A 27347-nucleotide genomic window follows, 5' to 3' on the forward strand; every position below is an offset into this window, starting at 1 on the left:
TCCCTTAACAGCCAGGAGCATGTGTGGAAACAGGAGGGAGCTCTGGGAGGGCTGGCTCCCAAAGGTGCCCCGTGCTTTTGCTGTTCCTGGCCTGGGTGGCACTTTCCTACCCCATCTCCCACCTGTCAGTTCCTATCTTTCACTTAGACATCACTTCCTCCAAGAAGCATTCCAGGGTCCTTCTCAGGCCCAATTAATCTCTCACCCTTTCTGCATCCGTGACAGCCCTTCCTGGGAATGCCCTCCTTGCCACGACATCAACTCCTTTAGGGCAATTACTCATCTCTGGGCACCGTCCTCCCCTCCCCCACCAAGTGTCTCATCATGCCTGGGACATTTCAGGTTTTTTTTTGTTTTTTTTTTTTTTAAACTTGAGTTGAAGAAAAGCATGTAGAATAGGGAGAATTCTAAGAGGAAAGGTTAAGCCCTGGGGAACGGGATGGGACAATTTCACCCTGTCATCAGGAAGTGCTCCTAATAGAAGGGCAGGGACAGGGTGTGTAAATAAACCAGTTCAAATTCTCAGAGCTCACCGGGCCTGTGGACCTCTCCAAGCACAATCCGTCCAGTTTACAAAGAGGGAAAGGTCCTCGCCTGAGGACTCAGAGCCACCTGGTCATTGAAGCACAGAAGGTAGAGCCAGGAAGGGCCCTTGGGGATCACCTGGTTCCATGGTTCTTGATCTTTCCTCAGCCTCCCCTTCAGTTGCGTGTCTGACACAAACCCATCAGGAACGCCTGTCTTTACATATGGCATCTCCAGCCGGAGGGTGGTGGGAGGGGAGAGAGAGAGAGAGAGAGATGGAGGAGGTGAGGCTAGCCTCCTCCCAGGACAGGTAAGGAATGTGAGGCTCTGAGAGGTGGTAGAGACACAGGGTCACACAAGGCTGGGGAACCCCATTTGGTCCTACTGCCCCACAGCGGGGGAGACGGGAAGAACCTTAAGGAGGGAATGGCTGGCAGAGCTAGAGTTTAAGGAGCACCTCTGGTCAGCAGTGGACTCACATTTGAAAAAATTCTCAGGCCGGGTGCGGTGGCTCACACCTGTAATCCCAGCACTTTGGGAGGCCGAGGTGGGTGGATCACGAGGTCAGGAGTTCGAGACCAGCCTGACCAACATGGTGAAACCCTGTCTCTACTAAAAATACAAAAATTAGCCGGGCATGGTGGTGCGTACCTGTAATCCCAGCTACTCGGGAGGCTGAGGCAGGAAAATTGCTTGAACCCAGTAGGCAGAGGTTGCAGTAAGCCAAGATCGCACCACTGTACTCCAGCCTGGGCAACAGAGCAAGACTCCATCTCAAAAAAAAAAAAAAAAAGAAAAAGAAAAAAAAAATTCTCCAGGCCTAGCATGGTGGCTCACCACGCCTGCAATCCAGCACTTTGGGGTGCCGAGGTGGGAAGATCGCTTGAGCCCAGGAGTTTGAGACCAGCCTGGGCAACATAGTAAGACCCCATCTCTACAAAAATACAAACTAGACAGATGTGGTAGCATGCACATGTAGTCCCAGCTACTCAGGAGGCTGAGGTGGGAGGATCGCTTGAGCCCAGGAGTTTGAGGCTGCGGTGACCAACGATCATGACACTGCACTGCAGCCTGGGTGACAGAGTGAGAACCTGTCTCCAAAAAAAAAAAAAAAAAAAAAGCTGCTCTGGAGTAGAGGGAGACACAAACACACAGCCTCCTCATCCCTGATTGGGAACCTCATCGATAATTCAGTGAATTCCAGGTCCAGCGGTACTTCTGCATACCAGTTGTGGGCTGAGCCCCCAGGAAGCAGTGTCCTCTCCACATGGAGGTGACTCACAGGCCTGGCTGCCTAAAAATGTTACAGGGATGGATCAGGCTTTGGGCCTCTGTGGTTTGCCTGTGACCCCCTTTGTCTTTGGGGCACCATCCCAGTGCCAGAAGATCTCTCCCATCACCTGTTCAACTCCCTTATTTTATAGAATAGAAACTCAGGCCGCCACGGTGGCTCACACCTGTAATCCCAGCACTTTGGGAGGCCAAGGCAGGTGGTTTGCTTGAGTTCAGGAGGTCGAGTCTAGCCTGGGCAACATGATGAAACCTTGTCTCTACAAAAAATAAAATAATTAGCCAGGTGTGGTGATGTGCGCCTGTAGTACCAGCTACTCAAGGGGCTGAGATGGGAGGATCTCATGGGCCTGGAAGGTGGAGGTTGCAGTGAGCCGTGATTGTGCCACTGCACTCTAGCCTGGGTGATAGAGTGAGAACCTGTCTCAAAAAAAACAAAAACAAAAACAAAAACTGAAGCCCAGAGAGGGAAGGGACTTACTCTGGTCACACAGGAAATCAGTCTCTCAAATTCTAATGCACTTTTTCTTTTCTGTTGTTTTTTTTTTTTGAGACAGTCTTGCGCTGTCACCCAGGCTGGAGTGGAGTGGCACGATCTCAGCTCACTGCAACCTCTGCTTCCTGGGTTCAAGCAATTCTCATGCCTCGGCCTCCCGAGTAGCTGGGATTACAGGGTGTGTGCTACCACACTTGGCTAGTTTTTGTACTTTTTGTAGAGATGGGGTTTCACCATGTTGGCCAGACTGGTCTTGAACTCCTGACCTCAAGAGATCTGCTCACCTCGGCCTCCCAAAGTGCTGGGATTACAGGTATAAGAGACTCATGCACTCTTTTTGCCTTCTGCTCTGCTCTACTGCCTTGTTTGACATTGGACCCTTTCAAGAGAGTAGAGACTAGAGAGTAGAGGTTAGACCTTAACTCATGCCCTGGCAGCCAGTGGGCATGAATACATGTTTGCTGTTCACTTAAATGAAAGCACAAATATATATTCCTTTTTGGAGGAGAGCAGCCCTCTCTGGACAACCTGATTTATATGTGCTCTGCAGCACTTTGAATCTCTGCTCAGCTGTCCCTCACCGCTGCCAGAGCCAGTTCCTCTCTGACAGGCAAAGACCACTTAATGCCCTGGCACCTCAGATGGTGAAACCAGCAGAGCATGAGGACTCAGAGGAATGTGGCTCTGCAGTTGTGTGTCACGGAGGCACTAAAAGGTGAAGTCTGCAGAACAGTGGTTGGTGTGCTGGGGGCCGGTGCGTGCTAGCGCTGGGTGTGCAGCAGTACCACATATAGGTTCCTGCCCTGGAGGAGCCAGGTTGGGATGACAAGGGTATCGTAGCTATGGTAACAGGGTGGTCTAAGGAGGTGTTCTGAAGGTGTGCAAGGCCGGAGCTGGACCTTGACATGCTGACCAGACTCAGGTCAGTCCCTGCTCTGTCATTCAGTCAGCGTACATCTCGGCCCCAGCATGTACTGGGCAGTGTTCAGCAGTGGTTGAAGAGCCACAGTCTCTCCTGCCACGACCAGGTTAGCTGCCTCCCCAGGACCTTCTGTGGCACAGCCCCCGTCTCCCTGCATGGTAATTACCTGGTTTAGGGTCTGCTTTGCTTTCCCCTCTATCTGTGAGCCTCTCAAGGACAGGAAGCAGATCGGTCTTGGTCTCTGCTTTGTCCCCAGTGCCTAGCACTGGGCTGCCTGGCACATTAGTGTCTGGTCCTGCTTTGTGGAGAGCTGAACCTGGTGAGATCAGGGTTCCACACAGCCACAGCATTCTCCCCAACCTCCATGAGAACCCTGGGGCTTTTGGGCTTTGATTTCCCCCCTCCCCCGCTCCCTCCCATCCCGAAGATTCTGCCAAAGTCTCTGGCTGGCCAAGTCCTGAAAGCTGGGGAGGTAGTGGGAGGAGGAAGGTGAGACGCGATGGGCGGCTTAGCAGAGGGTGAGAAAGCCTCCTGCTGCCTGGCCGCAGGCACCGCGGGAATGGTTCTGGCAGGAGCTGCCTGCTGGGCTGAGATCACCATGGAGACCTGGCTTAGAGAGGGTCACTGGCAGTGGCTAAGGGCCGGGGGTGGGGGTGGGGGTGCAGGGATTTGTGCAGAGGCTCCCAGCCTGCCCCGGGGCCCTTGGAGGGAGCAGGGGAGGCTGGTGTTGGACAATATCAGTTTGCCAGTGGTTTGGAGCAGCCCATCCTAAAGTCCCCTTCCCTTGTCACCCCCAACACCCCAACAGAGGTTCTTTAGCTTGGCAACTGTTCTTCAACTGCAATAGAGCAGTCCTCTGGATAGATGCTCCCAGCCCTCTGGCTTAAGCAGTTACCCCAGATAAAATCGTTCTGCTCCCTAATAGACACCCCTCTTGTCTCTGCAGCCTGTTTACCGCCTGACTGTGGAGAGCTTGCATTCATCCCAGCAGCAGCCCCTGCCCCAAGAGCTGCTTTTCTACCTATCACCCCATTGCAGCACAGCTGTCACCCTCCCAGGCACACCGCTCGCCCCTACGGCTAGTATTCCATCCTCCTGCAACTGCAGGCGACCTGACAGCTTAACAAAGATGCAGCTCTTCTCTCCTATGCCTCTGCCTGCCACCTGGTCTGATCCACCAGGATGAGGTGCTGCCCTGCCTCTGCAGGAGCCCACCTGGTTCCCCTGGACCTTGGGGGGAGTCCTGGCAAGTCCAGCCTCAGGACAAAAGTCGTCCCCGGGGCTGACTGCCCAGCAGACAGCAGCCGAGGCTGAGCAGAATTTAAATGTGGCTCTGGTAGAAAGGGAAGCCAAGAAAGTACAAGGGAGGAGAGGCTTTCTGCCGCCGCCTGATTCCTGCTGGTGTGGGGGAGGACGGATGGGCTCCTAAGGAACCTGAGGAGGCCGTTTCAGCATCCTCACCTCGCCCCTTAATTCAGATGGAGATGGTCGCACACTGAGGGTGGGAGATGTGTGTCTCGGGGCTCTGAGAGGAGGACAGAAGTCTGAAAGGACGAGGCTAATGACTGGAGCTCTTAGGAAGTCCTGAGCCCGGCCCTGTCCTTCAGGGGACCTTCTCACTCACCCTAGCAGAGCTGTGAATCCAGGGGGTCTAGCCAAGCTGGGGGTCTGGGTAGGGAAGTCAGATCCCCAGGGCCCTGCAAGCATAATGAGAACTGTCTGGGAAAAAGGGGTACTTCCAATCTCGAGTGTCTGGCGATGGGAGGAACTGGGAACTTGGGAGTGTCTGAGCTTCAGGAAGGCAGGGTTAAGCCAAACACAGATGGCATTGTGTTGGGCAGTTTCTCTGTTCTTTCACTGAGAAAGACTTCCTCCTCACCTCACCTCTCTAAGGAACAGAATGGCATTGGTAAAAAGAGGATTGGATTTAGAAGAAATAAAAGCAGTTGTTCACACCTGTGCTGTGTGCTGAGGCCCTGCCCTCCCCATGATGTCATTCCTCAGAACAGCCTAAGATGGAGGAATTACTAAACTCATCATGACACGAGGAGGCACGTTTGGAGAGCCCAACTGCCCCAGAAAAATAATAATGAATAATAATCAGTATAATTTATTACGCACTTAAGGACCAGGCTTCATCTGTCCTATACCGCTGAATCCTCCCAACAAACCAATGGGGTAGTTCAGTTATCTTCTTTTCACAGATGAGCAAACGGAGGCTCACAGAAGTTCAACAACATGCCCAAGGTCGTAGCGCTATTAAAGTGTGGCACTGGTATTTGAACTCAGCTGTGTCTGATTCCAGAGCCCAAGCTCTTAACAAATTCCACTGCCTGGAACCCCAACTCCTCACCCAGCACCTGCTTCACCCCGTGGTTTGGGGCTTGGACACGCATATTTTACAGACGGGGAAACTGGGCTCAGAGAAGGCAGGTCTGAGTTTTTGTAAGAAAGAACAATGGTTAGCTTTCCCCCGCACCCCGCCAAATCCTGGGAGGAGCTGGGTGGAGGTCTCCATCTTCACTTCCCTGATCTCAGAGCACAGTCAATGCCTGCTGCTCACTCCTGCCTCTTCTCTTGTGTTTCTTTGCAGCTTTCAGAAAACCAACGCCAAGATCCCTCCCAGCGTCCACATCGTCCTCTGGCAGGAGCGCCTGCCCCTCTGCCTCCCACTCTGCCCCCTACACCCCCTGCAGACCCATCTCCCTCCACCCCTCCTGCCCATCTCCTCCACCCCCTCCCGCCCATCTCCCTCCACCCCCTGCAGACCCATCTCCCTCCACCCCTCCTGCCCATCTCCTCCACGCAGAAGCCGAAGGTGAGCCCTTTCTGCACAAAACCAGCAATTGTAAATACTTTTTAAAAATGTACAAAACTTAAAAACAAAACACAGTTTTAGAAAAAGACAAAAAAAAAGAGAGCGAGAGAGCGAGCGTGTGCAAGAGGTTGCGAGCGGGGCCCTGAGGTGTCCAGAGCCCCTGCAAGTATGCACTGAGAAATTTATCTACAGGTCGTTTGACAAAAATGAACAATATCCTATTTATTGTATATACTGTTTTATTATAAATCGTGGATTGTATATTGCATTCTGTAAACCTGCTGTGGTCCCGTGGTGTGCAAATTCGCATGGTGGGGGGGAGGGAGAAGAACCTCTTGCGGGAGCTTTTTTTTTCTTTCTTATTTTTCACTCTTTTGGGTTTTCTCTTCTGTTGTTGTTGTTGTTGTTTTCTGTTGGCAGGACACACCCAAAGATCCAAGTTTGTATTAAAAAGAAATGAAAAAAAGCAAAAAAAAAAAAAAAAAAACCAACCTTGTGTCTTGTGAAAGGGGGAGTGAGGGTGGAGGGAATGGAAGGGACACCGCTGGGTTTTGTCACCAGCTACTGGTTCTCCAGAGGAGTTGAAATACCTACATGTGTTCCTGGCCTCTGAGTTCTCCCTTCTGCCTGAGATCTGGGTCACCCTTGCATCTGGGTTCCCCCTCATTTCACTCCAGGCCCTGGGTCTCCCCTACCTCTGAGCTCCCCACTCTGCTGTCGAGGACATCCTGGCCCTTGATCATGCATTCAGTCCCAGGTCCAGGGATTCTGCCTCTTGGACCTCCATTTTGTCCTAGGTCCTGGGTCTCCTCTGACTCTCCCTATATTCTATCCCAAGTCCAAGGTCTCCCCAAATGCTGGGTTTCCTCTCCCTGAGGAACCTCCATCATGGGGCTTCTGCTTCTGGACCCCCTTATTCCATCCAAGGTTCCAGGTCTCTGCCTCGAGTCCCTTTGTGTGTCATGTGTATTCATGGCCTTTGGGCCTCACAGTTCTACTCTGGTTCAGGGACATCTCTCTTGGCGATACTCATTCCGTCCTAAGTCCAGGAACCCTCATGGAGCCTCCCTTTCCCACTAGGAATGGAGAGACCCCCTGTCTGTGTATCTCCCATTTGCCCCAGGTCATCAGTCTTCTCTGCTTCCAGGCCCCTCGTTTTACCCCAGCACACCCACATCTGCTTATGCAGAACCTGGGATATGACCAGGCCAATCACCCCAGTGTTGCTCTGCCCTCCCCTTCCTGTCTACCCTGAACTCCAAATGTTTCCTCCCTGCTTTGGTAAACTTTGGAAAAAGAAAACTCCTAACCCTGTGCCTGCGTCTGGTGGGCCTGGAAGAGCTGAGCTGTTTCCTGATCCCTGACTTTGGGGACCTTTTGGGTGCCCTTGCCCAAATGATGCCCACTTTGGCCTCCTGGTCTTTGGGAAACAGTTTTTCCCATAGACCCATTTTACGTTTAAGTTCTGCTGAGTGTGGCTTCATGTCTCTCCTCAGTGTAGCTCAGGGAGACGCCAGGGGATAGTGCCACGGGGCCTGCCCTCCCTTACCCAGCCAGCTAGGCCCTGGCCTCAGGAGAGTCAGAGGAGCCCGTGGTCTGAGGAGGAAACACACCTTCTGGGCACACCTGTCTGGAAGAGGCAGGAGGACTCAGGTCACAGTCCCCTGAAACTGTAGCTTCTGTGCTAGATACAAAAGGCTCATCCACCCACCAAGCCCCCTCCCGGCATCCCCCAGACTCAGAGATGAAGACATTACCCTACGCTTCCTGACTGCTGATGGGGAAGACAACACTACACTCAAGCTAACGATGCAGTATGGAGCTGGAAGTGGGGGCAAGAAGCAGTGAGACCCCCTGAGAGTTAGGGAGGAGGGCTTCTCTGAGGAGAAAGCTTCTACAGAGCCAAGCCTAAGGTGCTGGGCAGAAAAGTGAGGGAGTTCCCGGAGGAGGAAGAGGATGTGCAAAGGCCCAGAGATGCGAAAGGGTAACAGGAGGCAGGAGCCGCACACAGTTAGCTCTGTTGGGCACACGCTGTGTTTAGGGAGGGGAGAGGGCTTTGGCAAGGTCACTCTGGGTAGGCTGGAGGCTGGTTGGAGCGGGTGGGCAGCATCAGAGAAAGCAGTGGGTGAGGTTCAGATAGGCGAACCCCAGAGAAACCAGTGTTCAGCCCCAAGAATCACCTGCAGGGAGAAAATGCCTGTGTTCAGCGGCTGCTGAGGAAGAAGAGACTCGGGGGAGGCTATCCAGGTGGGGCAGGCCAGGCCCAGTTAGCTTCAAGGGAATCAGAGTGGGGCCTGGTGAGTCCGGCTGAGGGCTCAGAGGAGTGGCGGCCCAGAGGAGGTTTCGGGGAGGGGAGGAGACGGTGGTGGATTGCTCAGTGGAAGGGACTGGGGCTCAACATGAGATAGGTCTTGAGAAGGGGAGGAAAGGCAGTGAAGGGTTGTGGGCCCCAGGGCTCTGGAACTGGGGCAGAGAGAGAAGACCCAGGAAGGAAATGGGAGTTTGATGAGTTGATTATGGCACAGTGAAGGGGCCCCTTAACTGAAGGGAAGATGGGAGTTCACTATGAAGAGAGGGGCATAGGGAGAGGGAAATGATGGGAGGAAGGCTCGGTGAGAACAGAGGCTCTAGGAGATGGGAAGGGAGGGGCAGCAAGGGAATGGACGCTCAGGGAGGGGAGGGGTTTCAGCCTAGGGTCTGCTGCTTAGTAAGGGGTGAGGCAGGCCGTGGTGTATTTTGGGGACCAGACTCGGGAGATGTACCAGGGCCTCTGGGATGGAAGGTTCTCTGTGCCCTTAGGTAAGGGCAGCAGAGACCCTGCACAGTGTATGGTGCAGGTTGGGGGCACACCCTGTTTTGATCTGTTTTCAGAGGTCAGGGCCCTACCACCACCCCAGTGCCACACCTGATCCCAGAATGCATCAAGGCAATGTGGCTCTCAGATACGTGGGTTTCGCCATCATTTATTAAACACTTCCCTGAGGTGTTTATTCTTCAGAACAATCTTTGAGGTAGAGAAAGATGCTCACTTGGTTTACAGATGAGAAGACAGGTTCCCAGACACAGAGTAAGGGACTGGTCCAAAGCTCACATGGAAAGTGGCAGAAGTAGGTTGGCCTAGGCTTTAGGCCCTTCCTTTATTTTTTTCCCCCTTTTTGTATTTTTCTTTTATTTCTGCTTTTTAGAGATGGTGTCTTGCCGTGTTCCCCAGGCTGGTCTCAAACCCCTGACCTCAAGCAATTCTCCAGCCTTGGCCTCCCAAAGTGCTGGGATTACAGGTGTGAGCCACCACGCCCGGCCTTTTTTTTCTTTGTTAAATTTTTTTCCTGCCTGGCGCGGTGGCTCACGCCTGTAATCCCAGCACTTGTGGGAGGCCGAGGCGGGCAGATCACCTGAGGTCAGGAGATCGAGACCATCCTGGCTAACATGGTGAAACCCCGTCTCTACTAAAAACATAAAAAATTAGCCGGGTGTGGGCGCCTGTAGTCCCAGCTACTCGGGAGGCTGAGGCAGGAGAATGGCGTGAACCTGGGAGGCGGAGCTTGCAGTGAGCCAAGAGCACGCCACTGCACTCCAGCCTGGGCAACAGAACGAAACTCCATCTAAAAAAAAAAAATTTCCCTTTTTCTTTTTCTTTTTTTTTTTTTTTTTTTTATCTCGAGACAGAGTCTTGCTCTGTCTCCCAGGCTGGAGTGCAGTGGCACAATCTCGGCTCACTGCAACCTCCACAATTGAAGCAATTCTCCTGCTTCAGCCTCCCAAGTAGCTGGGATTACAGGTGTCCGCACACCCAGCTAATTTTTGGGTTTTTAGTAGAGACAGGGTTTCACCATGTTGGCCAGGCTGGTCTTGAACTCCTGACCTCATGATCTGACCGCCTTGGCCTCCCAAAGTGCTGGGATTATAGGCGTGAGCCACTGCACCTGGCCTTTCTTGCTTTTTCATAACAGTTTTAAGGCGGGGGGGGAGGGGGGGGTGGGGAATCTGCTTATAAAATCCAAAAATTAATCCATTCTATTATTTAAAATTTTTAATAATAGATATATGGCACTTATATATGCCAGCTGTTCCAAACGCTTTGCATATATATTAATGCATTTGGTCTCCACCAGAATCCTATGAGGCTTCATTGTAATGATCATTATCCCCATTTTACAGACAGGAGACTCAAGTGCAGAGAGGTAATCTATGAAGACCACTCAGTGAGTACATTCAAACCAGAACTTACTAAGTGGTGACACCAGAGTTCAGACCAAGCAGTCTGGCTCAGAAGTCTGTGCTTCACTGTACAGTTAAAAGTGGAAATCCTTGGGCACAGTGGCACATGCCTGTGGTTCCAGTTCCTTGGGAGGCCGAGGCGGGAGAATCGCTTGACCTGGGAGGCACAGGTTGCAGTGAGCTGAGATCGCGTGACTGCACTCCAGCCTGCGTGACAGATCCAGACTCCATCTGAAAAACAAAAAACAAACAAACAAAAAAAGTGAAAATCCTCTCTACTCCCATCCCTGGCTATAACCCCTGTGTCAACACTTGTTAGTCTATTCGTGTACATAAGGGATTCTAGATCCTAGAAAGGGATTGCCTGGAGAGCTTCAAAATGCCGATGCCCAAGTCCTACCCCAAAATATTCCGATTTTATGGGTCTGGGGTGGGGCCTGGGCATGGGGATTTTTGAAAGCTTCTTGGGTGGTTCCGATGCACAGCCCACTGGATAACCTCTAATTGAGCTGTTGAGCTGAGTGTCACACAAACCTGTATTTAGTGTACTGTCCTAGGTGTGTGTGTACACTGTGGTATCCATTAGTGTTTTTCACTCTGAGTGGCTGTCAATTACTATGGGTTCTCCCCCACACCAGAGACCTGGTATGAACATATTTATTCAAACATTTCTTAAGCACCTTCCAGGCACCGTCGAAGGCACTTGGGGACTCAACAGTGAGCAGGACAGTCAGGGGCCCTGCCTTTGAGTGTCTAATCTGATGGAATTGACAAATTTAGTCGTGTTTTTCCCTGTGAGTGGCAGGGGTTCGAGCCCCTCGAGGGTTGCTGAGGGGGGGAAAGAGGGGTGGACATCTGACCCTCAGACCTTAGAACGGGGAGAGACTTTCTGGTGTGGCTGTGTATGCTGGGTCTTCTGGCCCTGTGTGGATGAGATTGAGAGAGGGAGGCCCAGGGCATGTTTCTGGGCTTGAATGAGTGTGGCTGGCTGTGTGGCATGTGTGTAAAAGTGTGCATGATTTGGGCCTGTGAAAATGTGGACGGTGGTGGTGGGGAGAGGAGGTTTTTAATGGAGGAGGGCTGTGTACAAGGTAGGCACTCGCCCAGTGCGTCACACAGATGCGCACATGCATGTACACGTGTCCACACACACACAGCCAGCTGTGAGGAGGAGGCTGGCTTCCAGTCCCAGGGCCAGGAGAACTCTGCTTTGGGTATGTGGGGGAGGCACAGCTGGGGCTGGAAACTCTAGAGTGGGAGGGAGGGAGAGAGGAAGGGAGGCTGAGGAGCCGCATCCTTGATCTCTTCTGTTTCTGCAGTTCCGGATGCCGTGCTCTGGGTCTCTGTGTGCCTCTGAGTCTCCCTCTCTCTAATGTCCGGATCTTGGCATCTGTGTGCCTCTCTTTTCCGTCTTGGGCTTTGAGACTGATCACGTGACTGGATCTCCACCTCTCCAGCCTACTTGGCTGTGTCTCCCTCCATGTCTCTGTCTCTGCCTCTGCCTCTGCCTCCGTGTCCTTCCCTGTCCTTGCCAGGTGGGGGGAGGGGGGCCCAGTGCTCAGGGAGCAGGTGTCGGCTCACTCAGGCAGCAGGGAGTGAAGCCGAGGAGGGCAAAGAGCCAGCAGCCCCTGGACACACACAGCCACACTCCAGGAGACGTGGGGCACTCACAGGAACACACAGTGATATGCATGGAGAGAGGGGCTCCTGAGGGCACTTACAGGGACATAGACGTACAAAAGTCCACACACAGCCACACCCGAAACACGCAGGGATGCCAGACAGATATCTACGGGCCACACACAGACACAAAGGCACACACACAGGTACTCATTCAGGCACACACGGACATCCAGAGTCGCCGACACACCCAGGGCGTTCCTCCTGGGGAAAACCCAGAGCCATGGACGCGCACACGGACACACACACACCCCTTGGGCGCGTACAGACACAGATACAGAGGCACAGGTACGCTCGGTTAACTGGCAGTCACACTCAGGCACTCGGGGCTAAGGAGGCAGATGAGCACAGACAGGCACAGACCCTCCAGGACAATCGGAGACCGACATAAAAGCACAGCAGGCCCGCCAAGGGACCCACTGAGGGGCACACCCAGGCGCGGGCAGAACGTCCTCAAGGACACACTCCTCCCTCGGCCCTCACTCTGGAGCACCTGGGGACACGCCCATGGGCGGCTGCACGGGCGGCAGGACGCCCCAGCGCACCTGGCGCCCCCGGCGTTCCCCTGGGCGCCCGAGCCGAGTGTGCGTGCGTGCCCGTGCGCGCCGCCACCTGTGGGAGGAGAGGTGCGCGCTGCGCCCGGGGCTGCCCGCCTAGCGCTGCGCGGGGGGAGCTGTTGCCATGGAGCGCAGAGCGCGGCCGCATACTAATGGCGCGGCCACGGGCGCTGCCCCCACAGCTGCCCCCCTGCCGGCCGGGCTCCCTCCTCCAACTCCTTCCTCCGGCTCCAGCCAAGTCACCCCGGGGCTGGCGGCCCTGGCCCACGCACCCCACTCGGTGGGCCTGAGCCCCTTGCCTAAGGCCTGGGGGCCCTCGCCTCCCCTTTCCCGGCAGAGAAGTCCCAGGCCGGGCAAAGGGCGGCGCTGGGGCCGACGAGGGCGAAGGCGAGGGCCTGGGTGCTGCGGGGGCTGCCTGGCCTGGACTCAGGCACCAAGCGGGCACGGCAGCTGGGAGCGCAGGTGCTGCCCTGGAAATGGGGTGGTTGGCCTGGGAGGGGGCGGGACAGGGGAAATAAAGGGGGAATTTAACCCTTCCTTCCCCCAGGCTTGGCTGGGGAGGGGAGAGGCCTTGACCAAGCCCTGCGCCATCTGCCTCCAGCATCTCTCCAGTCCTGGTTGTGGCTGCTCTGAGGGTCCCCATCCCTCAGGACCTGCTCCTCATCACTCCAGGCCCTAAAGTGACTGGTGAAGTTAGGGGTGTGTGAAATGCCCCAGGACTAGGTGGAGGGGGTGGTGGCAAGTGAAGGGTTAATACGTCCTCATACCTTGATTCCAGTCCCGGAGCTGCCCTGACCCCCTACCCCCTCAGTCCCGCTGTGTTAATTGGCGCGGAGGGGTGAGGCCTATCCTGGCGTGGGGGGAGCCAGCAGAGGGTTTGCAGGTAGAGGCAGTGGGAGGGGGCCTAATGGAGGGGGGAGCCAGGCGGTTGCCTAGCAACCCCACAGCTGTCTGTTGACCTAGAAGAAGCTGCGCCGTCTTGACACAGCTGGTGTTTACATGTAACCGAGGCTCTGGCTTAGCGCTTGCTTGGAGGAAAGCTGAGGTAGGGCCCTCGTGGCAGCCTGGCCGCGGCCCCCGGCTGTCGTGGGCTCCCTGCCTGCCTGCCCTCTTTGCTTCAGCTCCCACCTGAAGTCCAACGGAGAAAGAGTGGGAGAGCAGATCTCAGGGTTGCAGGCTTTGGGGCTGGGGAAAGTTGCTGAACACACACACACACACACACACACACACACACACACACACACACACACAAAATGCCTGAGGCTTTCCACACAGAAATGGTGGGAGACTAGGAAAAGCAGAGGCAGATTCCAACCCACATGGAAAACACCAACATACAGAGGGACACGTGGCCCTACAGACCTGCAAAATCAAACTGACCTAGGCACGAAACACAGGCACGGAGGTACCACAGACATAATGACAACCAGGAAGACAGACACACAGACACACAGAAACATGGTAATCGAAACACTGACACACAGATGCACCCACATACACCTCCATACACAGAACAAACAGGCACTGACCTTCTGACAGACACACACTTGAGCACACTGACACACAAACAGAAACCCCCCATGGTGACATCAGCAACTCCCACATGAATGCAGAGTCCATCCCTGCTAATGTCTGCAGGCCTGCACAATGAAAGGCAGAAACCCACATACAGAGTCATCCATGTGCCCACACAAGAACACAGAGAAGGTCGGGTGTGGTGGCTCACGCCTGTAATCCCAGCATTTTGGGAGGCCAAGGCGAGCAGATCAGATCACCTGAGGTCAGGAGATCGAGACCATCCTGGCTAACATGATGAAACCCTGTCGCTACTAAAAATACAAAAAATTAGCCAGGTGTGGTGGCACACGCCTGTAGTCCCAGCTACTCGGGAGGTGTCAGAGCGAGATTCCGTCCCAAAAAAAAAAAGAAAAGAACACAGAAAAACACACAACACACCCAACTCGTACTGATTGACCACAATGCCCAAGGCAGGCAGTCGCTGACACCACTGATGCAGGCAGGAGCCCGACATGTGAAGAGGCACAGGTCCCCAGAGGACCACGGGCCCTGACATGTCCCACCTGTACCCACACAAGCACCCATAGCACAAACACGTGCCAGCCTAGGGTGTGGTGTGGGCAGAGCTGAGACTCCTCCCTACCCACAAGCTCTTCACCACAGCAGATCTGCCCTGGGGTCAGAGGGCCCTAGTGGCCCCAGAACCAGAGCCCAGTGAAGCCCTGTCTGGCCTGGGCTGCAACCGTAACCCTCAGGCTTAGGGAGGAGACAGCACCAGCCTTTTCCCTGGGAGCCCCCGGTCTGAAGGAGACAGAGCTCTGTCCCCTGGAGTCCCTGGATGGGCAGAAGAGGCACAGACCTGCTCTGTGGAGCTCCAGTCTGATGGGGGCCATATCTCCTTGCCAGGTAGACAGACACACAGACATACACAGCTCCTGGGGGGTTCTTGAGGGCTTCCTGAAAGAGGTGAGCCTGAAGCCTGGCTTTGGAGCCCAAGAGGAAAGGGGGAAGGGTGTGTACTGAGGAGGGCCTCCCTTCCTTCCCCTGTACCCCGCCTCCTCATCCAGCAGTTCCTCCTCCCCCCAGGGCCCAAGGGGCCGGCTGGGGCCCCACAGTCCCATCAGCCCAAGCAGTGAGCAGAAGGAGGAGAGCAGATATTTTTAGCTTCTCTGCCACTGACATTTCGCAGCAGGCGACCTGGGGTGAAGCTGAGTGAGTGCTGAAGGCTGGGAGAAGCCGACAGCGCCTTCCCACCCCCATGTACAAGCACACACAACTGTGCACACACACAGTTGTGTGCAATGCTCACAGACGTGGCCCAGCTTCAGGTACACAGTCACCCGCCTAGACATACATGCACCTGTGCACGTACTTCGTTCATAGGCCACTTATGCTAGAAATCTCACACACCCAGACACAAAAAATTTATCCATTCACACACCCAGACACACACGCACAATTCATACACCTAACACACTTCCGACACCCTGCCAAGCATGCACACTCTCATTCATCATTCATTGGAGAAATATGCATATAATGCCTACTAAGTGTTGGGTCCTATTCTGGACACTAGGAATAGATTAGCAAAATAGTTAGCAAAATAGATAAAAATTTCAGTCCTAATAGAGTTTACATTCTGACAGGGGAAGTTTGACAATAAACAAAAAATAAAGTATAGCCTTAAGAACCACTAATATAGGCCCGGCACGGTGGCTCGCACCTGTAATTGCAGCACTTTGGGAGATCAAGGTGGACAGATCACTTGAGGCCAGGAGTTCAAGACCAGCTGGGCAACATGGCAAAACCCTGTCTCTACCAAAAATACAAAAATTAGCCAGGCGTGGTGGCACACACCTGTAATCCCAGCTACTCGGGAGGCTGAGGCACGAGAATTGCTTGAACTCAGGAGGCAGAGGTTGCAGTGAGCCGGGATCCTGACACTGCGCTCCAGCCTGGGTGACAAGAGTGAAACTCCATCCAAAAAGAACCACACATATAACCTAATCCCCCAAAATACACAACCGCACATGTGAACAGCTTCCTAATATTCACTTCTCCACAAATACACACGACTGCACACACAGCCTACAGGCAAGATTCATACAGGTGACTCCACACATATACGTCAAGACAATTACAAACATGTATACACATATATGCAATTACACATTTAACATGTAAATACTTATGCAATTCAAACAGATGATACACGTTCATCCAGACACACACACACACACACACACAACACACACAATTGTACAGAGCTATACAGTTCACCTGCCTACATACACAGGATACAGCCTCCCCAAGAACATGTAAGGCAGGTTCACACAAATCCTTCCACACATATACAACCACTCCCTGCCGGTCATAGACACACATTCCTGCAGTCCTTCCCCTCCCCACTGAAATCCCAGCTTGTCTGCCACTGGGTCATGTATGTTCATAGGTGTCCACACAGAGTCCTAGCATACTCACAACCTCATGCACACTCTCAACAACCTTGCTGCAAAGAGACCACACACACTTAACGCATGCCCAGGTTCACACCCCCTAGGTACCCGCAATCCCCTCCCTCCTCTTCCCATGAGGGCAGTTCGGTCACTGCACCCCACACCTGCACCCCGAATACTGACCCCAGGACTCCAACCCAGCTGCCCCTAGGGTTTGGGGTTGGGCCCAGACCCTACAGGAGCCCTGGGGTCCCCTCCCCAAGGCCCCAAGAGGCAGGACTCAGAGTCTCTGAGCTCAGAGCTCGCCCCTGTGCCCAGGCTGGAGGTGGAGGTAAAGGGCAGCCTGGGTTTCTCAGCTCTGCTGCCAGTGCCCTCCCCTTGCTCTTCTCTCCTCCTTCCTCTCGTCTCAAATTCCTTTCCTTCTGTTTCTCTGTCTCCCCATCCCACCCCTATCTCTCCAATAGCCCTTGGCCAAAAACCAAGCCCTCTTCTCTTCCATATTCTGCCAGAGGGTATTGAAGCCCTGTGACAAACAGACGGACTAACAGGCAGACAGACAAATCACTTGGGCAACAAAAGCAACACAAAAAAGAGGTAATTGTCATATCCCGAAGACCTGGGAGAAAGAAAAGGTAAATGGACCAAGGGAAACATAGGACTAAGTGGCCCATGGGCCAACATGCACAGTTAGGAGAAGGAGCCCCGGATTCCAGTCCTGGTTCTTCTGTGTGACCCTGGATCAGCTGCTGCTCCTCTCTGGGTCTTTTGTGCCTCCGTACAAACAGGGAGTTGCGGTAGGTGTTTTTTGAGGCAACAGGACTCTCAAAGACACTGCAGCAGTTGTATAAACAGGGAGAGGAGCTGGGGGCCTTGAGGGCCTGGTTAGAGCCATAAAAGCCCCTCCCCAGAGGCTCTCCGCAGCCTCTTCCCTGCCCTAGGCCTGGGCTCCAGTCTGGGTTGAAGCACCAGAGGCCAACAGCACCCCCTGCCCCCAACATGCATAAACACATGTGCTCCTCCGAGACTCAGCTACTTCCTTTGCCCTCTCTGGACCTCAGTGTCCAGACTTGTGCATTTAGGGGCTCAGGTTTGGGCTCTGTGCCTATAAGCCAGTCTATGTGTGCACTGTCTGTCTGTCTGTCCGTCTGCCAGCAGCCTTCAGGCGCCAGGAGGGGAGGCAGCAGTGGAAGGTGGGGGCAGCGAAGGAGGTAGCGTTGACAAGTTCCAATGTCTGGCTTTCCCTCCTGGAAACCCCGAGCTGGGGCTGGCCCCCCCTTCCCTTCCTGTCTCTCTCGCTCAAGCACGTCCCTTCTAAGAGCCCCTCTCTGCAGACGCCCCCAGTGGAACCAAGCCCAGATTTGCTGCCAAGAAGGCCGACATTTCTTAGACTTGCCACGTTAAAGGGGCCTGCACAGGCACGCACTCAAATCCCCCCCTCCATGTCCTCCGCCTGTGCACATTCAGGCGACCCAAAACACACAAAGACACAGTTGGACACAGCGGCCACCTGTGCACACAGGAGGTAGCACATGGAGCGCATCTGACCCCGGGCTCACAGACAAGTACAAACATAGCCATGGACTCCCTCCGCCCTCCTCCATTCAGCCTGCCACAGACCCAAGCACGCAGTTTCCAGCACACCGCGCTCACAGACACGCACAAAAGCAGTCACACGCAGGGCCTTGCCACATAGAGAAACAAGTGCAAACCTGTAGCACAGCACCGTCACCATCACCACCACCGCCGCCGCCACCGCCCTGTGTAAATGCAACCACAGAAACACAGTGCTTGTGCTGCCTGTTCCCTGTACACACAGCCAAGCATATACAGTCACACAGTGTTCCCCTGAGTCACTCTCAACAACCACACAGACAAAGTCTGTTGGGCACAGAGGCTCCCATACCCACCCTATGGACATTTGGACTAGCCCACACCACCAGTACAGTGCCTTCCTGGGCACAAGACATGCACAAAATCCCAGCCACCTGCAGAGTTCCCTTCTGCACACACACTGTCCCTTGCACATACACAGACAAGCTCAAACCCACAGTTATGCTGTTATCCTCTTGTACACCATAAAATCACAGGGGCTCCCAACACACCCAGACGTGACATACACAAACTCAGGCACACGTACCGACTCTTTTGTGCATACAAAGATTTATTGGCACTGACATGGTGCCCATCCGCTACCATGTGCACACACTGCTAGATCCCACATGTCTCTGTACACAGGCCTGCGTTCAAACTCAGGGCACACAGCTTTCCCTTGTGCTTACACAAACACACAGTGGCCCCCGATGTCGGCACAAACTCACACACACAGCATCATGACCTGTGCACATTGAGGCAAACACAGACTCACAAACCACCCCAACATGCTCTTCCATGCACACACATATGTGTGCATGCTCCCACAGACAGACCCAGCTATCGGAACCTCACTCTCAGACACTGCAGTCCCCTGGCCCCCAACCCCAGCTTCCTGCCTCCTTCCCTTGGCCGGCGAGGGTGGGGAAGGGCTGGGAAGGCTGGGGGCTGGCTCAGCCCTTGTTCCCTCCCTCCACCGGCTGGCTCGCTCCCTCCTGTCTGGCAGAGTCAGCCAGCCAGCCCAGCCCCGGCTCCGGCAGCCCTGACTGCTCTGGGCAAACTCTCCATGGGTTGGTCTCGGCTGATGCCGCATCAGCAGCAGCAGCAGCAGGGGCGAGAAGGCTGAGGGTGGATGCCAACGTGGCAGACGGCAGGCAGGGCGGCAGGAAGGAAGCTGGGCCCGTTCTGCGCCCACTCACTGGGGGAGACAAAACCAAGGGGGCTGGATGAGCAAGCGAGGCAGCTGGGCAGGGGACCTCGTGCACAGCCTGGCTCTGGGCCCACACTGGCCCCAGACTCACGGAGTGACCTTGGGGAACTTGCTCCCCCTCTCTGGCTCTATTTGCCCCTTCAGCTAGTGAATAGTATGGACTGGACACTCCTTCAGGTCCAAATCCTTGCATCCAATTCAGTGCTCTGTGGCCTCGGGCTAGTCCCTTCCCCTCTGGAATCTTAGCCTTTCAGCCCAACAATAAAAATTCTTCACCTCTGTATGGCTACCACTATTGATAAAAGGTTTTCAATCTACAAAATTAGCACCATTTTATAAATAAGAAAACTAAGGTTCAGAGAGGTCAAACAATCCACCCGAGGTTACCCAGCAAGAGAGTGACAGAGCTGGAACAAGACCTCAGGGCTTCTGCTTTAGTCTCCAAAATCAGTACTGCCTCCCTTCTCTTCCAGCCATCCCATGCCCCAACTCACCCTTCAGGGTTGTCTGCCCACACCACCTCCCAGCCCTGGGCCCCACTAGAGCCACCTGGCTCTGCCCTGGGGAGTCAGGGTGCAAAGGCCAGACAGGCCTCCCACCAGCATTCCAGCTGCCACTGGGAACACAGCTGTCAGCAGGGCTGGGAGAGCCAAAAGCCGCCTCCCCAGCAGGCCCGCATAATTGGTACATTGTCAGCTCAAAAACGGAACTGCTATGGGATCTTGGGCTCTCCAGGCCTCAGTTTCTTCATCTGGCTGGCTGTCGTGGATCGGAGGAGATGATCTCCAAGGGCCTTTTCAGTTTGGAGTGTTGCCTAAGGAGTGACCGAGGGAGGAGGCAGCTGTGCCAAGGTGTCCGGCCAGCCACGGGTGTACCTCAGGTGTCCAGAGCCCTGGAATTGGGTCCCTGCCTCACCTTTAGTTTGGGGTGGGATCTGCGTCCTCTCTGAGGCCCCACAAAAGGGAAGGGCTTGGAGAGAGTTTGCAGGCCGGATGGATAGACACACCGATGGAGGAACAAAGGTCTGAAGGAGAGAAGGAAAGAAAGTCTTCAACCTGCACTGAAGGAGGGTGCAAAGGCAGAAGACCGGGGGAGGCCCCCACGCCCTTCCTTTGTTTCTTTCGCCACCCTCTCCTGAGGCTCACTCTGCCCAACCCCACAGGGCTCAGTCTGTGGGAAGGACAAATGTGGGACAGTCACAGGCGGGTGCAGCGTGCTGTGGGATGAGCCCGGGGACTGTAGAGGAGGCCCCGCTGGTTTGTGGGGGTGAAGAAGACTCTGGGGGAGGCATCACAGGTATTGAGCTCAGGTTTCCAGGAAGAGGAAGAGTTAGCCTGTATGTGCAATGATTACCCTCATTTTACAGATGGGGAAATCAATGCTTAGAGGTAGAGAAACAGAGTCAGGCCTTGCACCCAAGACTGCTTGACTGCAAAGCCAGTGTTTTTTGTGCTATGCCACGCTGCCTCCCGAAGGAGTGCATTGCTAATGGTGGCATTTCAGATGTAGTGACAGTGTACCGGGAAGAGGTTCTGGACAGATGGTTCCCAACTGGGCCCCTGCCTCAGGCTAGCAGAGCAGAGGGTTGTCAGGGCAGGCAAAGCACACCCTCCTCCACTCTGCTAGTGTGTGGGCTGTGAGCAGATCCCCGCTCCACTCCTCACCACCCCCCTCCAGCCCTTTGGCCTTGCCTGGGTGACCTGCATGAGCTCAGCTTCCCAGCAGCCCTGCAGAGGAGTCAGCCTGGGCAGAGGCTGCCTCTGCCCTCTCACTGCTTGGCAGTGCCAGGGGAGGCGGGGCCACGGAGGGGTTGGGGAGACTTCTAGCCACCAGACCTCCGGTCCTGTCCCCCAGCTCTGGTGCCCCTGAAGTCTTCTGCAGAGGGCCAGGCTGGGACAGATAGTGTGGAGCTGGGCACGCTGGTCAGGCCCGTCCCTGTTGCCGCAGCCTTGTTGAGCTGCCATTAACAAGTGGCCGGAGGTTGCTGTGTCTCCATGGAGACCAGACAGTTAGTGCGGCTCTGGGGTGAGGGCCGTGATTAGTGAGTGTCAGCTTTGCCAGCCCTGCTCTTCCCACCGCCCGCCTGCCGCTGGGCTCAGAGACAACAGGCCTGGCAGGGGGATGGGGAAGGACTGGGAGGGGGCTCAGGGCCCTCACAGGCAGGGGGGCTCCCAGGCCCAGCCCCAAGTGCTGTGTCTTTGTCTCCCCCAGTGGCTCCTCAATTCCCCCTCCTCTAGTCTCCCGCCTTCCCTCCCCAATCCATCTTCCACACAGCCGCCAGGGTGAGCTTTCTAAAACACGAGCTGCATCCTGACACTGCCTTCCTTTAGAACTTTCCATGGCTCCCTGTCTCCTGGAGGCTAAGAGTCAAATTCCTTATCATGGCATTCAAGGAATTCATTCATTCATTCATTCGTCACTCATTCATTCAACAAATATTTTTTGAGCACCTACTATGTGCCAGGGAGCCTGCCAGGTATACATGGTCGATAAAACCAGCGAGATCCCTGCCTTCATGGAACTTCCAATCCAGTGAGGAAGACACACTGAAAATAAAATACAAGTCAAGGGATACACGATTACAATCATGAGAGTTGGGAGGAAGTGGAGAGAGTGCATTGGTAGAGAATAATTTTAGGGGAGGCAGCCTAGTTAGAGTGGTCAAGGCGGCAGCATTTGGACAGTCACAGACATTGCTGAGGATCCACCAGTGTGCACAGCATCCCAGAAGGGAAGAATACCCCAAGGAACGGCCTGGGCCAGGGCCCCAGTCTCCTACCAAGGTAAGGCTCCGCCCTGCTTGTCTGCCCTGGCCTACTCCTCTCTCCCTCCCTCCAACCCCCTCCTCCATGGTTCCTATCTTGGTTAGAGTCACAGGGCTTACCCAGGTGAAAAAAAAAAACCTCTGAGTCATCACCAACTCCTTCTTCTCTCCCCGTGTTCCCCTCTCATGATTCCTGGGTCCCGTCAATTCTATCGTGTCTTTTCTCTCCTCGCTGCCACCGCAGACCCTGTCACTTTCACTCAAACTATCACACCTGCCCCAACAGGCTTAGCCATTCATTAGTTCCCTCCCCATCATGGATTGAGGCTCCAGGCACTCTGCCTTAGGGCCTTGTGGATACAGCAGTGAGCGGTGCCGCACAGTCCCTGCCCTCGGCCAGAGTCCAGTTGGCGAGGCAGGCAGGTGGGCAGGTCTGCAAGCACGGAGGAGGAGTAAGTAGGAGGATCTAATCTGGACTGGGAGGGGTGTCTAGTAGAGCTTCCAGGTTGAAGTGCTGGCTAAACTGAGACCTGAAGGTGGACAAGGAGTTAGCCAGGCAAAGTCAAGGGAAAGATACTCTAAGCAGAGGCAAGAGCACGTGGGAAGGCAGGAAATCAGAGAGGTCCGAGCCTGAGCTAGGGCTGGTGAGGAGCATGCTCAGATCTGCTCCCCGCCAGCCAGGCTCTCCTCATACAGTTCATGCTCCACACTGCGGTTAGAATCATCTTTCTAAAATAGGTGCAATAAGGCCAGGCACCGTGGCTCACGCCTGTAGTCCCAACACTTTGAGAGGCCGTGGAGGGTAGATCACGAGGTCAGGAGATCGAGACACAGCCTGCCCCACATGGCAAAACCCCGTCTCTACTAAAGATACAAAAAAATTAGGTGGGCGTGGTGGTGCACACCTATAATCCCAGCTACTCGGGAGGCTGAGGCAGGAGAATCGCTTGAACCTGGGAGGCGGAGGTTGCAGTGAGCAGATTGCACCACTGCACTCCAGCCTGGGCAACAGGGCGAGACTCCATCTCTAAATAAATAAATAAATAAATAATAAAAATAAAATGGGTACAATCCTGTCCCTTCCCAGCCCTTAAAATCCTGCTCTGTTTCCCCAGTCCTTTAAAGTCTGCCCTCGATAGCAAGGCACTGGAGGCCCTCAAAACTGCCTTTCGAACCTCATTTCCTACCACTCCTGTCAGCCAGCTCTGTGTTCAGCCGCACCCCAACAGGTCCTTCCATAGCCCTGGGCCTTTGTCCACAAAATACATTCCTCCTGGAACGCCCTCTGCCACTCTTCCAGGTGAACTCTTCATCCTTCAGAGCCCAACACAGATGTTCCTCTTCTCTAAGAAGCCTCTCTGGACCCCTACCTCCCCAACAAGAATGAATTTCTCTTCTATGCCCCATTACAATTTATTTTTATTTATTTATTTTTTGAAACAGAGTCTTGCTCTGTTGCCCAGGCTGGAGTACAGTGGTGGGATCTCGGCTCACTGCAACCACTGCCTCCCAGGTTCAAGCAATTCTCCTGTCTCAGCCTCCTGAGTAGCTGGGATTACAGGTGCACTCCAGCATGCCTGGCTAATTTTTGCATTTTTAGTAGAGACGAGGTTTCGTCATGTTGCCCAGGCTGGTCTCGAACTCCTGACCTCAGGTAATCCGCCCGCCTTGGCCTCCCAAGGTGCTGGAATTATAGGCATGAGCAACTGTGCCCAGCCTATGCCCCATTACATTTAATTCCAGATAGCTAATACTCACTGAATGCTTCTTTCTAGGTGCTAGGCTTTACATAAGCATTCCATGTTCGTGATCATATTTAACCTTCATGGTTATATTATAAGAAAGTGTCTTGTCATCACTCCCATTTTGCTCATGTGAAACTGAGACTCAGAAAGGTTAAGTAACTAGCTCATTTCACAAACATAATCAGTGATAGAGCTGGGATTTGAACCCAGGCAATCTGTTGCCACCATTTATATGCTTAATCCTTATTCCACACTGCTCTACAGTAAGGTGTTCTAGCAATGTATTTGCCTCCCCTACCAGACTAGCAGCACTTGGAGGGCAGAGGCCAAGACTGACTCATCCAGGGTCTCCAGGGCCCAGCACATGGCTCCACACACAAGTCACAGTGTGCAAATGTGTGTAGAATGAAGAAATAACTTTAGTTAGAATGCTGCCGGAGGTTGAGATGGGCTTAAAGGTTACTCAGGGCAAATTGAGCCTCCGTATCCTGTGTGGGTCTGGTCATTATCCTGGGACAGATACCATACCCACTCCAGCACCTAGCTCTGGCACAGCCCCAAAAAGGATCTGCTGGTGGCTTTGGGATTCCCATCCCTTGGCTAGCAGCCCCGTTGGAGTCAGACAGATTCAGCTTTGAGTCCCAGTTCTCCCCTTAGATATAGCAAATGACTTCACCTCTCTGAGTCTTAGCTCTTCATCTTCAAAATGAGTTCAATAGTACCTGCCTTTCAGGGTTGTTGTGAAGATAATGAATGGCAGCCATTTTTACTATTTCCCAAGTGTCAGCTATGTGCTGTGCCAGGGTTTGTCATTTACTCTTAATTAGTACAGACCTCAGGCCCAGGCAACCGTGGAGACAGGGGCACCAGTGTTTTAGAAGGCCACCCTAGCCCTCCTCCACTAGGTGCCTCCCCATGGAGTGAGGAGTCAGAAAGGCCAAGAGGACATACCCACCCAGAGCCCACCCCTACCCCTTTCTAGACCACCTCTGAGTACCCAGGATCCTAAATTTCGCTGAGCTAGTTTCCAGGGCCTGGGTGGGCCCTTCCCTCATCCAAACCACACTTCCAGGGTAGATTCCTAGGCCTGAGGGGTGGCCAAGGGCAGCAGGGGTGGGTGGATACGGCTTGACATGCAGGCAATGGGGCAGGCAGGGAATGTGGGAGGAGAAGGGCCTCTGGTGTACTCTTTTTTTTTTTTTTTTTTCTTTTTGTTTTTGAGACAAGGTCTAGCTCTGTCACCCAGGCTGGAGTAACATGCCTGGCTTATTTTTGTATTTTTTGTAGAGACGGGGTTTCACCATGTTGCTCAGGCTGGTCTCAAACTCCTGGGCTCAAGTGATTCACCTGTCTCAGCCTCCCAAAGTGCTGGGATTACAGGCGTGAGCCACTGTGCCTGGCCCGCTGCTATACTCTTATTAGGGATGAGTTTGCCCTCACTAATCTTCACAAATGCCCTGAAAGGCAGGAATTATTAGCTCCATTTTATCTATTATCTTCTATCTATCTATCTATCTATCTATCTATCTATCTATCTATCTATCCATTTAATTATTTTTTAGAGACAGGGTCTTGCTCTATCACCCAGGCTGGACAGGCTGGAGTGTAGTGGTGTGACCATAGCCCACCGCGGTCTCAAATTCCTGGGCTCAAACAATCCTCCCACCTCAGCCTCCTGAGTAGAGCGTTTTTTGTTTTGTTTGTTTGTTTGTTTATATTGACGGGGTCTCACTATTTTGACCAAGATGGTCTCAAACTCCTGCACTCAAGTGATCCTCCTACCTGAGCCTCCTACCTTAGCCTCCCAAAGTGCTGGAATTACAGGCATGAGCCACTGAGCCCTGCCTTGCCCTATTTTATTTTATTTTATTTTATTTTATTTGAGATGAAGTCTCTCTCTGTTACCCAGGCTGAAGTGCAGTGGCATGATCTCGGCTCACTGCAACCTCCGCCTCCCAGGTTCAAGTGATTCTGCTGCTTCAGCCTCCCGAGTAGCTGAGACTATCGGCGCATTCCACCACGCCTGGCTAATTTTCATATTTTTAATAGAGACAGGGTTTCACCATGTTGGCCAGGCTGGTTTCAAACTCCTGACCCCAAGTGATCCACCCGCCTTGGCCTCCCAAAGTGCTGGGATTACAGGCATGAGCCACTGCGCTTGGCCCTGGCACCCCATTTTTAAGATAAAGAAACTAAGGCTCATCTAGAGGAGTGACTCCAAAGCCTATTCACTTTACTCCCTTTGAGGAGGCTTTAGATCTAAATGTTTTACATATATTATCTCATTTAATCCTCACAGTGACCCTATGACGTAAGCAATGTTATTATCTCACTTTTCAGATGATGAGACTAAGGCACAGAAAGGTTGAGAAACTTGCCTACGATTGCACAGCTCATGAGTGGCAGAACTGGGAGTTGAACCCTGATAGTCAAGCTCTTAACCATGGGCTGTGCTGCCTGTTACCATGATCATAGTTATATATCAGTTCCTTAACTTGGCTAGCAACCGCCTGCCTCAAACATCTGCCTGAGGACAGGAATACAGTGAAGGTGATCTGGGTGCGCTCTGGGCGAAAAGCCAGAAAGAGGTAGAAATGGAATCCAATCTGAAGGCACCTGGGCAGAACATGTGGAAGGAGCTAGGGACTGGGGCTTGACCCTGCTCCTCACCCTCTGTCCTGCAGTGCCAGGACAGCTGGGCAGGGCCCCGGGGGCCGTTCAGAGAGAGGGACCTCTGGCCTGAGCCTGATGCTATGTCCTCCTTCCCAGTCTGTGGCTTGAGAAGATGGCACTTTCCCAGGACCGAGGCAGAGGCTGCCCCCCCCACTTCCCCTCCAAGGCCCAGCTGTGAGGCGCCTGCCCAAGCTCCCACCAGCCCCGCCTCTCCCACTCCCCGGCCAAGCTGCTGCTGCTCTGTGGTCACCTGGACCCAATTTTCTTCTTCCTGCCTCCTCCCATCTCTGGGAAGCACCCCTTGGTTACCCTGCCAATTTCCAAAGGCTTCTCCCCCAGGAAGCCATCTCTGTCTTCGCCCCAGTCTTACCCCCAGGTCCCCTACCCCCACTCGGAACACTCAGACTCCTGTCCTTTCACCCCCACACACAGATAATCACTTGGACCATCAGCCCATTTTCCATTTGGTTCCTGGCGGAACACTGGGTCCGCCTGGCCAAACTATGAGTTCCCTTTCCCTGGGCGGTATCACTTCCTGTGCTTCCCTCTCCCCCAACAGTGCCTGGCAGGGAGGAGTCCAGAGCCAGAGGGTTGCCCATGCATCAGGAACTGAACCTTAGCACTCAGAGGCCTGGAGTCAGCATGACTATTCTTCAAGCTTTGGAGGTCAACCTCCCTGTCACTTGCTAAATGAAAAAACCCAAGAGGCCCAGGTAGGGGAAGGGACTTGCCTAAGGTCACCCAGAGGCCAGGCCAGGACTCAAATCCAGGTCTTCCAACTCTCAGACCCAGGCTTCTCACACTATGTGAGATCAAGTTTCCAACCCTCCCAGGTACTCCTCATTTTCAGACAGATGACCAGAATAGTACCTGAGAATGTACTGT

At 53.8% G+C, this 27347-nt stretch overlaps 1 protein-coding gene across 15 annotated transcripts in view; it reads left to right on the plus strand.

Moving 5' to 3' along the window:
• AHDC1 (AT-hook DNA binding motif containing 1) overlaps positions 1 to 6328 on the plus strand; it is a 69833-nt gene extending 63505 nt beyond the window's left edge. For all 15 annotated transcript variants that reach the window (XM_063667212.1, XM_054498645.2, XM_063667180.1 and 12 more), the window contains one exon: positions 5827 to 6328. The gene's annotated coding sequence lies outside the window, so the exon portion shown is untranslated. The remainder of the gene's footprint in view (positions 1 to 5826) is intronic.
• The last annotated feature ends 21019 nt before the right edge of the window (positions 6329 to 27347 follow it).

This window comes from Pongo pygmaeus, chromosome 1, assembly GCF_028885625.2.
Source record: "Pongo pygmaeus isolate AG05252 chromosome 1, NHGRI_mPonPyg2-v2.0_pri, whole genome shotgun sequence".
Lineage (NCBI taxonomy): Eukaryota > Metazoa > Chordata > Mammalia > Primates > Hominidae > Pongo > Pongo pygmaeus.